Below are 11,741 nucleotides of genomic sequence, written 5' to 3' on the forward strand. Positions count from 1 at the left end.
TTTATGTGCCCAAGATCACTTCTGCCGGATTAGATTTTCCGTTATGTCGCCGGAATTCCGCCGGAATCAATTTTAACCTAAAATACCCATTTTTGGAGTTTTTGAAGTAAAGCTTCAACCTTTAGGCTGAAAACTATCGCCTTAGCTTAGTGCTAGTAGGATTAGTTGTCATAAACGTCGTTGGTGACGTCCCTGCAAAATTTGGTTTTTGGGATTTCAGTTTTGAAATTTCTAAGTTAAAAATCATGACCAAAATACCCCTGCGACAGTTTTTGATCCGATAATTTTTCCGAGTTCAGAATACCCTTAGTTACGGCTAATGAAAGCATAGGAACCAAGTTTGATCGAAGAAAAATCGAGTCTCCTAATTGTGAAAAGTGGCCGAACCTATTAAGGGGGAGGAGGAAAAATTTCCTTTTCCGAAAACTTGTCTTTCGCGCTAGATTATCGTACCTTAGAGTATATATTACTTCGAGTAACCTTAGTAAGTATCGATAGCTTAGTTTTCGATAGATTCTGATAGTATTTCTGTGATTTTGTTTTAAAGGAACTTTTGAGGAATTTCCTGAGGAACAACACTTTGATTGTGAGGAAGAGTTGGAAGTTCGTCCTGGAGAATCTACAGGTGAGGGCTTCTCACTGAATCTCTAGTTAATGCTTAGGGTCGATGCTTTCGACATGGTTTACTGTTTATGCACTGGATTATGTGTGATTGGAAAATGTTTTCTGAGGCTTCGGCTGACAATGTAGATGATTCATCTACTGAATGTTTTTGAGATTGACTTACATGCTATGTGCTATGTGGGTAATCTAGGATGTGTGGTGCATGCTTTATATGCTAAGTGCTAAGTGTTTATGATGAGATTTATTGATAAATGACATGTTGTTGACTGTGATGAGTTAATTATGCTGCTGCTATGAAATCTGAGTTTCTGAAAAGTGAGAATAGCGGGCAGGTCATGCCGATTTTATTTTGAGAGTTTTGAGAAAGTCGATAGGACGAATGAGATTCGGGCCTTGTTATGATGTTTATGGATCGAGACATTCTCTGGAGTCATTTGGGGATTAGGAGATCCCGGGAACTTATAGGAATTGCGATAAGACTAAAAAGGATATTATTTTGAAAAGAAAACTCATAAGACATTAAACAACCTCTAAATCTTCAATTAATGATAATAAACTCGAAAGGAAGTTTCGGATGCAAATCTTAGTTTTTGGAAAACGAGAAGTGTCGTCGGATCCAATCGTTGAGGAAGTTGAGGAGTGTTGAGTATGTTGGTGCTCTTGTGCTGTTGGAGCAGCTATGTGTTGTTGGGCTATCCTGGGGATAAGTCCGGGAAACCGTTAGTTTCCGAGTATGTGATACTCTTTGCTCGTTGAGCAGTTGTGACCATCGGATTGAGATGAGTCGGATGATTTGGAAATCATCATGAGTACCCTGTTGTGGTGAAGAAGTGTCTTTTGTCGCAGAATCGACTTTACCTTAGGGTAAGCTTTTAGAGACATTAATTTAGCTAGAACACGTGGCGACGTGTCGAGTGAGGTCGGAGACGTTGTTTGGCTAATCACTGCATTGCATGCACTCATTAAGTGGTTTAAACACGGCGAGATACCGGACCACGGCGGATTCCAAAATTGGTTATAAGACCAGGATTTCCGCGTAAGAGCGCTGTTAGGTGACTCTTAGTAGCAGACCGAAATGGCAGACCTACGGGTTTACTGCTGATCTGACTACCGCTGATGTTGGAATAAGAGGCACGCGGGCCGAAATGGCTCCACCGTGGCTGGTGTTAGGGCTGATCCGTTGATGTCCATCCGTTCCGGATTGCATATTGGTTGACTGGGTTAACCTGCATATCATTTCATGCAACATGCATACTGACTTAGTTGATGAGTGTGTGTGATACTTGTTAATTCTATTTGAGGCATGTTAACTGTGATTTACTGTCGTTTATGTTCATTGTGAAATATGCAACCCTAGGATGTTATCCCTAGCTATAAGCCTAAGTGGCTATTCTATTATCTGTATCTATCGATGCTATTATTTATATAATTCTTTGGAGTTGACCCTCGCGTCTTCTGTGTGTGCTTTGGCGGACAAACGCCCTTTGTCAGATGTCCATGGCGGACTAGATCATGATGGTTCACCCTTCGGGGGGAACTGGAGTGGAGATGCTGGAACAGGAGCGCATCGCGGTAGCGAGAGGAGGACAGATGGTGTACATAGACTAGGTCGTTCTGGATTCTGGTTCAGACGACGATCATGCTAGCACGTAGGACTGAGTGTTAGTGTGAGCTCCTCGGGATGGGATTAGTGTAGGAGTAGAGTCTTAGCTCTGAACATCATTTGTTTTCTTTGGGAACAGGGTAGTTTCCCACCTATAGCTTTTTGTGTGGTTTCTTTACGGGAATCACAGAGAGTTGGTTGGACTTAGGAGGTCCTATTTTCAGACCATTGGGTCAACTTATTCTCAGTTTTGAGGGATGGTGTTGCGGACACTTCACCCTTTCATTCGGTTTGTACATATTGCCTACGGGCGTTACATCTTTCTCCTTCCGTCACTGGAGGTTTACTCGTGACGAGGTTGCTTCTTACAGCGGGGGCTGTTTATATATTGTATATTAGTTCTATTGCTTTTCGCATTCGGGTTTTATTCAATTCAGTCTTGTCTTAGTTATTATCGAAAAAAAAATATTCACGTTTTTCCGCATTAAGTTTATTTTTGGTTACTAAAGTGACGCCACCGAAATCGGGGTGTTACATTGATAATTATCAGAAGAATGAAAAACCACGAAATTAAAGTAGGCGATGGATGAGTGATGTTTGGAGTTTTCGTTCGTGCACATGTCCCCAATGGAAGAGTGAGTGATATGTTCCCCTGTAGAGTTTATGGCCTTACCACTCAGTCCTCGATTGTCAGCGGAGGATTCGATATAGCAATTTACGTTTTGTTGCGCTACGCGTTACCGTTGAACTCGACACATGTTAGCTACTCTTGAAGTCCGAAAATGAGAGTGAGTGGACAAGGGGCAGGGAAGCATTTTTGCATCTACTTTCACAGTCGAGAAACCCAATTTTTTTATAATTAGATGAGATGGATATACACTTTGGATGTTGACTGATTTATATATGATACAATTTGTTTATACTTTTCCTAAGGCAATGTAGTGGCGACCGGAACCGAACCAGCCCAAACTTTTGATTCATAAGAAGAAAAAGTTAACTGAAAATGTGAATGAATTTTGTTAGTGAGAGAGTTAGGGTTATTCCCAGATTTAATTGAATTGGTTTTAAAGAAAAAAATCTTCCGATCCAATCTTATAGGTTTTGTAATTTTATCATTCCATCAATTTTTTCAATAAATTCAAATACGATCTAATTTGTTCCGATCAATAGCGATTTGGATTGAATTGGATTTTTTCAATATTAATTTATTTTTTTCTTAGAGGAGATATTAGTTTAGAAATCTCAAAAAATATATAATATATAATTAGTACAATGATAAGTGATTTATAGCATCAATATAACACTCGTAAATTATTAGATAAAAAACATTTTTAAAAATTATGGTTATATTTTTTTTTATTGTGAAAATTATGGTTATATTGTGTTCACTTTGATGCATATTTATTCAAATAATTACTTGAAGCTTTCAATTTACTCTAATATATTTTTATAAATAAGTATGTGTCATATAATAGATATATAAACATATAAGGATGTAAATGTTTAAGTATGAATAACATGCTATATGTATAAATAAAAGTATATATTTGCAAATATTCAGTTTGGATTGGAATATTTCGGTTTTGTAAATTAAATTCGAAATTTGATTTGATCCAATAAAAGTTTCAATATTTGCAATTTTTGGTCCGCTCAATTTTCAGTTTGATTGTATTTTAGTCTTTTTTTAATTGTTTTATTTTTATTGAATTTGGTCGGTTATAAACACTCCTAATAAAAGTAATAACAACACATTCCTTGTAATATATATTCTTTTATTTGTTGAAATTAATATGAGTTAGATTAAATAAGGAGTTAAATTTATTTCAAAAAATAAGGAGTTAAATTCAAAAGCCTATGATTCTATGAATGAGAGATCCGCATCAATTAGCAATTAGTCAATGTCATATGAATTTCAAATAGTAAAAAATGTTAAAAATAGAACTTTAAAGAGTGTACATTGTCATCTTTATGAAGAAAGTTAAATATATATTTTTTCTCAATAAAATAGTGAATTATTGATTTTTGTCTCTAAATATTTTTTCTTTGGAGTTGGAGTGCATCTCCAGATTATGGAAATACTCATGTTTTGGTCATTGAGAGGATCAAAACCTAAAGAAAAAGTTATTTTGAAAGGTAACTTTAGTGATTTTTAGTCCTCAAAATTGTATTTTCCGTCATTGAATTTTGTTATTAGTCTTTCTTAGAGACTCAAACATGTATTTCCACAATTTGGAGATATATTTCAAAGAATTTTTTTGAGCGCTGAAAGGTATGAAGATTTTTCTTTCAAATCTCTTCCAATTGTCTATAAACTCTGTCTCCATAAAACAAATTAAAGAAAAGAGAGTCAGTTTAAGAATAATTAAGATGTAAATCATGTGCCCCTCCAAAAGACGAAGTCAAGTAAATGAATTTCGTGTTGACAATTCTCACCAAGTATTCCTAAGTCAAAACCATTAATTCACTATTTTTTAGGGTAAAAAACATATTTTACAAAAAAAAAGTGTACATTGTTATTAATATTTTTTAAAAAATTATGGTGACATGACATGAATCACATCAGTTAATTAACCCTAGCCTTAAGTCATGGCGTTCTCTGCTCCTTTTAACACATGAACATGTGGGCTCCTTGATTCCAATCTCAATCCCAATAACATACTTTTCTAAGCTTGATAACAAAATAAGCAAAGAAACAATCTATAAAAAGGAGTTAGCGCCAAATCAGCATCACACTATTAAATAAAACAAATAAAATTCCCTATATCAATCACTGCAAGCAGTGTTCAAAAAAGAAGGAAGAAAATTGGGATATTGAATTGATATGGTTACAAATTAAAGTGAGATTAGTTTCCTCATATGACACTCACATATAACTGGATCTGCCTTTTCGTTTTATAAAGCATTGTTATATGGATCTTAGTTAGATATATATAGTGCAAAGATTAGACGTGATTGGGACTAACTATATTGCTTGCTTTGGTGGGAAGTGGGCCCGGACACATGGACTACCCCAGGGCCATTAAGATACCTTTAATTCAGACACATGGCTTAGAGATAAGTGGATAATTGTGGTCTCACAAAGTATGACACTATTATTTTTGGGGTAAGTGTTCTTGATTTGATTTCTTTAATTTTCTCTCAATTAATTTGACACTTAAAATTCAATCTCAGACTGGGATTGGTTTTGTCCCTTCCTAATCCCTAACCGCATACATATATACCACTAGGGATAGCTCAGTTAATAAGTTAATAATGCGGATAGATTGTGAGAAAAAAGTTATTGAATTCAATCGCAGCACAATATTTTTTTTTCTACATTGAAAAATTAAAACAAAAAAAGAAAAAGCTACAGTGCTAAAACATCCCTAGTCAAGATGGGATGAAGCTGAGATGGTGGCACCTCCAATCGAGTAAGGTCACAATGGCTATCCGAGCCTAAGTGAGCTAGGCAGTCAGCAGCTATATTAGCGTCCCGTGAGATATGAAGAAGCTGAACTCTCCAATTTCTACTAAACATAAGCTTTAGCTCTCTGAACTCTGATTCTAAGGCATGAAACTGCTCCCTCTACTGATGAATGACATTAACAATCTCCAAGCAATCAACCTCACAAATAACCTCTCGCTCACCCATCTCCCATAGGATTTCAAGGCCAGATTTTAACGCCATGATTTCAGCTAAGAGAGGGACTCCACCACCAATTCCTGCCATGAAACCGATAACACAAGCGCCAGCGGAGTCCCTGACTAACCCGCCATAGCCCATCCTCTGGCTCTCCAAACTAAAGGCTCCATCTGAGTTTAACTTGCAAACACCCATGGGAGGCGCACGCCACACTATCGGGGCTATTCCATCATGCAGGGAGGTTAAACCAGAGGATAGGAATTGATCATAGTCCGCAGCATCTTGTCTAATTCGTCTCAAGGTATCCTCAACGCTCCAATTATTATCCCCTAGGACAACACCATTGCGCCAGCACCAAAGAACCCACAACGCAATACAATATATTTAAAGAAATATGAAGAACTTCTTCGACTATTACTAAATTTTGAATTTAAAATAGTCCACATTTAAAAGATGATCGGATACTGAATGACATATAAAACATTATATTATATTTAAAGGCTTAATAGTTCTGTAGGCCCATGAAATTGTACCCCGTATGAAAATAAGTCTCTGAATTTTTTTTTCCGATTCCAGGTCCCTAAAATTTTTTTTTGATCAAAATAAGTCCCTGAGCGTGTTTTAAGCTGAGGTGGCTATATTTAATCCTACTCACTTTTTCCACGTCCGCATTAATAATTTTTTTAATTAGTTAATGAAAAATTAAAATTAAAAAACACTAAAATTAATCCCTAATCATAATTCTCCTTTAACCCTAATCCTAAATCAAAATCAAAACTAAACCTAAGATAGAATAAAGGGGGATTGTGGAAGAAAGGGAAGGAGATGGAGAACCAGAGGTAGAAGGAGATGGAGAATAAAAGGGGATTGCCGGCTGCGGATGATGAATGATGGTGGTGTGAGTAGTAGTAAGGAGGAGGGAGATGTGGAGGTGAGTGAGGGTAACTGTTTCTTCTTCTGTTGTTGATGTTGTTGCTTGTAACACCCCGATTTCGGTGGCGTCACTTTAGTAACCAAAATAAACTTAATGCGGAAAAACGTGAATTTTTTTTTTTTTTTATAATAATAACTAAGACAAGACGGAATTAAATAAAACCCAACAATAACAATAATCAGAACTAATATACAATATATAAACAGCCCCCGCTGTAGTAGTAACCTCGTCACGAGTAAACCTCCAGTGACGGAAAGAAAAGTGTAACGCCCGAAGGCAAAAGGTACAATCCACAAGAAAGGTCAAGTGTCCGCAACACCATCCCTCAAAACTGAGAATAAGCTGGCCCATCGGCCTGAAGCAAGACCTCCTAAGTCCAACCAACTCTCTGTGATTCTCGTAAAGAACCACACAAAAAGCTATAGGTGGGAAACTACCCTGTCCCCAAAGAAAACAAATGATGTTCAGAGCTAAGACTCTACTCCTACACTAATCCCATCTCGAGGAGCTCACACCAGCACTAAACCTACATGCTAGCATGATCGTCGCCCGAATCTGAATCCAGAACGACCTAGTCTATGTACACCATCCGTCCTCCTCTCGCTACCGCGATGCGCTCCTGTTCCAGCATCTCCACTCTAGTTTCCCCCGAAGGGTGAACCGTCATGAACCAGCCTGCCAAAGACATCTGACAAAGGGCGTTTGTCCGCCAAAGCACACACAGAAGACGCGAGGGTCAACTCCAAAGAATTACGTAAATAATAGCACCAATAGATATAAATAAGATAATAGCCACTTAGGCTTATAACTAGGGATAACATCCTAGGGTTGCATATTTCCACAAAGAATATAACGACTGTAAATCACAGTTAACATGCATCAAGTAGAACTAACAAGTATCAAACACACTCATCAACTATGTCAGTATGCATGTTGCATGAAATGATATGCAGGTTAACCCAGTCAACCAATATGCAATCCGGAACGGATGGACATCAACGGATCAGCCCTTCACCAGCCACGGTGGTGCCATTTCGGCCCGCGTGCCTCTTACACCACACAAAGGTAGTCAGATCAGCCGTAACCCGTAGGTCTGCCATTTCGGTCTGCTACAAGAGACGTTTACAAACGCTCTTTCACGGAAATCCGGGTCTTATGACCATTTTGGAATCCGACGAGGTCCAGAGTACGTCCTGTGTTAATACCCCATTAATGTTGCATGAATGCAGGATGATTAGTCAACCAACGTCTCCGATCTCACTCGACACGTCGCCACGTGTTCTAGGTAAATTAAAGTTTCTAAAAGCTTACCCTAAGGTAAAGTCGATTCTGCGACAAAATACAATAATCATAAAATGAGTGCAACCACTCACGATGACTCTTCGGGTCATCAATGCTCTCACGAAGTCTCACGCTTCAGTGAAGTTTCATGCTCTCACAAGGTCTCACGCCTCAGTGGAGTTCCATGCTTTCCACAAGGTCTCACGCCTCAGTGGAGTATCCCGCATTCACAAGGTCTCACGCCTCAGTGAAGCTTCATGTTGTTCACGAGGTCTCACGCCTCAGTGAAGATCCATGCTTTGCACAAGGTCTCACGCCTCAGTGGAGTATCACGCATTCACAAGGTCTCACGCCTCAGTGAAGCTTCTTGGCTCATCCCTTGGATGGCTAACAAACTGCTCAACGAGCGAAGGAGTACCAACATACTCAGAACTTGCCAAACTCCTCAACACTTGGATCCGACGACACTTCTCGTTTTCCAAAAACTAAGGTTTGCATCCGAAGCTTCCTTTCGAGTTTATTATCTTTATTTAAAGATTTAGAGGTTGTTTAATGTCTTATGAGTTTTCTTTTCAAAATAATATCCTTTTTAGTCTTATCGAAATTCCTATAAGTTCTCGGGATCTCCTAATCCCCAAATGACTCCAGAGAATGTCTCGATCCATACACATCATCACAAGGCCCGAATCTCATTCGTCCTATCAAACTTTCTCAAAACTCTCAAATAAAAATCGGCATGACCTGCCCGCTTTTCTCACCGTTCAGAAACTCAGATTATAGTGCAAAAGCAGAATTAACTCATCATAATCGATCAACATGTCATATGTCAATATCTTAAGCAATAACCACATAGCACCTAGCATATAAGGCATGCACCACACATCCTAAATTACCCAATTAGCACTTAGCATGTCATTCACTCATCAAAAACATTCCGTAGATGCATCATCTACATTGTCAGCCGAAGCCTCAGAAAACATTTTTCAATCACACACAATTCCAGTGCATAAACAGTAAACAATGTCGAAACATCGACCCTAAGCATTAACTAGAGATTCAGTGAGAAGCCCTCACCTGAAAGTTCTCCAGAATGATCAACTAGTGCTTCCTCGCACTCAAAGTGTTGGTCCTCGGGGAAATCCTCAAAAACACCTTTACAATAAAATCACAGAATACTATCAGAATCTATCGGAAACTAAGCTATCGATACTTACTAAGGTTACTCGAAGTAATCTATACTCTAAGGTACGATAATCTAGCGCGAAAGGACAAGTTTTCGGAAAAGGAAATTTTCCTCCTCCCCCCTAATTGGGCTCGGCCACTTTAGGTAATTAGGGGACTCGATTTTTCTTCGATCAAACTTGGTTCCTATGCTATCATAAGCCGTAACTAAGGGTATTCTGAACTCGGAAAAATTATCGGATCAAAAACTGTCGCAGGGGTATTTTGGTCATGATTTTTAACTTAGGATTTTCAAAACTGAAATCCCAAAAATAAAATTTTGCAGGGACGTCACCAACGACGTTTATGACAACTAATCCTACTAGCACTAAGCTAAGGCGATAGTTTTCAGCCTAAAGGTTGAAGCTTTACACCAAAACTCCAAAAATGGGTATTTTAGGTTCAAATTGATTCCGGCGGAATTCCGGCGACATAACGGAAAATCTAATCCGGCAGAAGTGATCTTGGGCACATATAGAAGAGGTTTAGAATCAGAAATGAAAGATTCAGGATAGTTTTGCAAAAACCCATAAACTATCAGCTCAGAAAACTCTACAGAAAAGCTATGGAAAAAGCGATCAGAGGTAAGGATTAGCGACTATACCTCGAAACCTTGAAGCAGCAACTGATTAATCAACGATCAAGCAAGGATTGAACAAAATCTCTTCTCCTCCTCTCCTTAGCAAACTCGCGGCCTCCTTGGGAAGAAATGGGTAGTTTTTGTGTTTTTTTCTCATTTCTTGGCTATATATAGAGGTTGGCGAAACGCGGTAAAATGAAAGTTTCGCGAATCTGATTTTTCCGGCGTCATTCTCCGTGAATTAATAGATATGTTTTGGCGAAAGAATTCCAAAACTATAAAGAGGTCTCCTTGTATTTTTGGCAACTAAGGCATAGTCGGTATAAAACTATTTTACCCGATAAGTTGCTTTTTGCATCGAATGTCGGAATAGAAAACTTCCTTCGGAAGAAAGATTGAAATCATCAAGAGAAATAGGTGTACGCGTGTAGAATATTCATTTGAAGCTCTGAATAGATAAAGTCTTCATTGTCGAGAAATTCTAGGGTTTTGAAATACCAGGGATTCGGTTTCGGCAAACTTCCGATGATTGGAATCGGACGTTCGTAGATCCTAGAGTTTCGCCTCGAAATGATTGTGATATATGGAAAAAGAGAAGTTCTAACATTTCTCTGAAGATTTTTGGAATTAACTTCCGTCGTGCCTAAAAGTGAAAATTAGCTATATACTAGGGTTTCTGACCTAGGTTAAGCGTATAACGATCGTACTATAACTTTTATCGATCATGATGTAATCCTTTGACTTTTCCTGAACTTTCTCCTTCATAAATTTATTTCATTTGGTAAACTCTAGTTCAGGTTTCCCTTCACAATACATCAACCCTAATCGTAAATGGAAATCTCTTCCACTGATCCTAAGCTTAAAATCTTGGGTCTTACATTGCTCCATGAAAAATCCATCTTCTTCTTCTGCTTCTTGTTCTGGTTCAATCTCAGTTGTCAAATGAAGAAGAAGAAGAACTAGAAACTTCAACTCAAGGTTCCAGATCCAGTTGATTCTTAGAAAATGCTATTGAAAGACATTGACGTTTTCCTTTTTCTTCAACAAATTGGCAATTTTTAATGCTTACTTTTCCTCGTTCTTCTTCTTTTCTTGTCTAAGATAATTCCACAAACAATGAACCAGATCTGAGGGATTCAAGCTTTTTTGTTCCAAATAAAGCATCGGTCATGAATAAAAATTGAACCTTTTTCCATTTTGTTCCAATGTTGAATTTGTGAAAAGCGGGAGTAAGAACGAAGATGAAACTGAAGAAGAAGAATAACTAACTAACGGCGGCCGGAGCAGGTGACGGCAGCCGGGGCAGGTGGCAGTGGTGGTGATGTTATACCGTGGTGATGATGGAAGGAGAGGGTGATGATGGAAGGAGAAGGAGAAAGATGGGAAAAAATTTAATAAAGGGATATTTTTGTAATTTACATGTATAATAGTAGCTGGACCACCATGATTCTGACGTGGAAAAAGTGAGTAGGGATTAAATATAGCCACCTCAGCTTAAAACACGCTCAGGACTTATTTTGATCAAAAAATAATTTCTAAGGACCCGAAATCGGAAAAAAATATTTTAGGGACTTATTTTCATACGGGATACAATTTCAGGGGCCTACATATTTAAAATATATAAATATATAAGTGATAATGAGTTTATATGCTTAAAAAATGTACTTTTATTAATAAAAAAAAGATTCTTTCACTTTTCTCCTACTTATAGTTGATTTCCTAACTTGTACGGATAGCCTAAATGGTACTTGATGGATTAGAATTCTTCAAGTCCAGGGTTTAAATCTTATCGGTACCTAGATACCAAAATAAAAATAGTCGACTTCCTAATTGGACCAATTTTTTTTTTGTTGCTTTAGCGGCTATTAGTGCTTAG

Source organism: Lotus japonicus, chromosome 4 (assembly GCF_012489685.1).
Source record: "Lotus japonicus ecotype B-129 chromosome 4, LjGifu_v1.2".
NCBI classification, from domain to species: Eukaryota; Viridiplantae; Streptophyta; class Magnoliopsida; order Fabales; family Fabaceae; genus Lotus; species Lotus japonicus.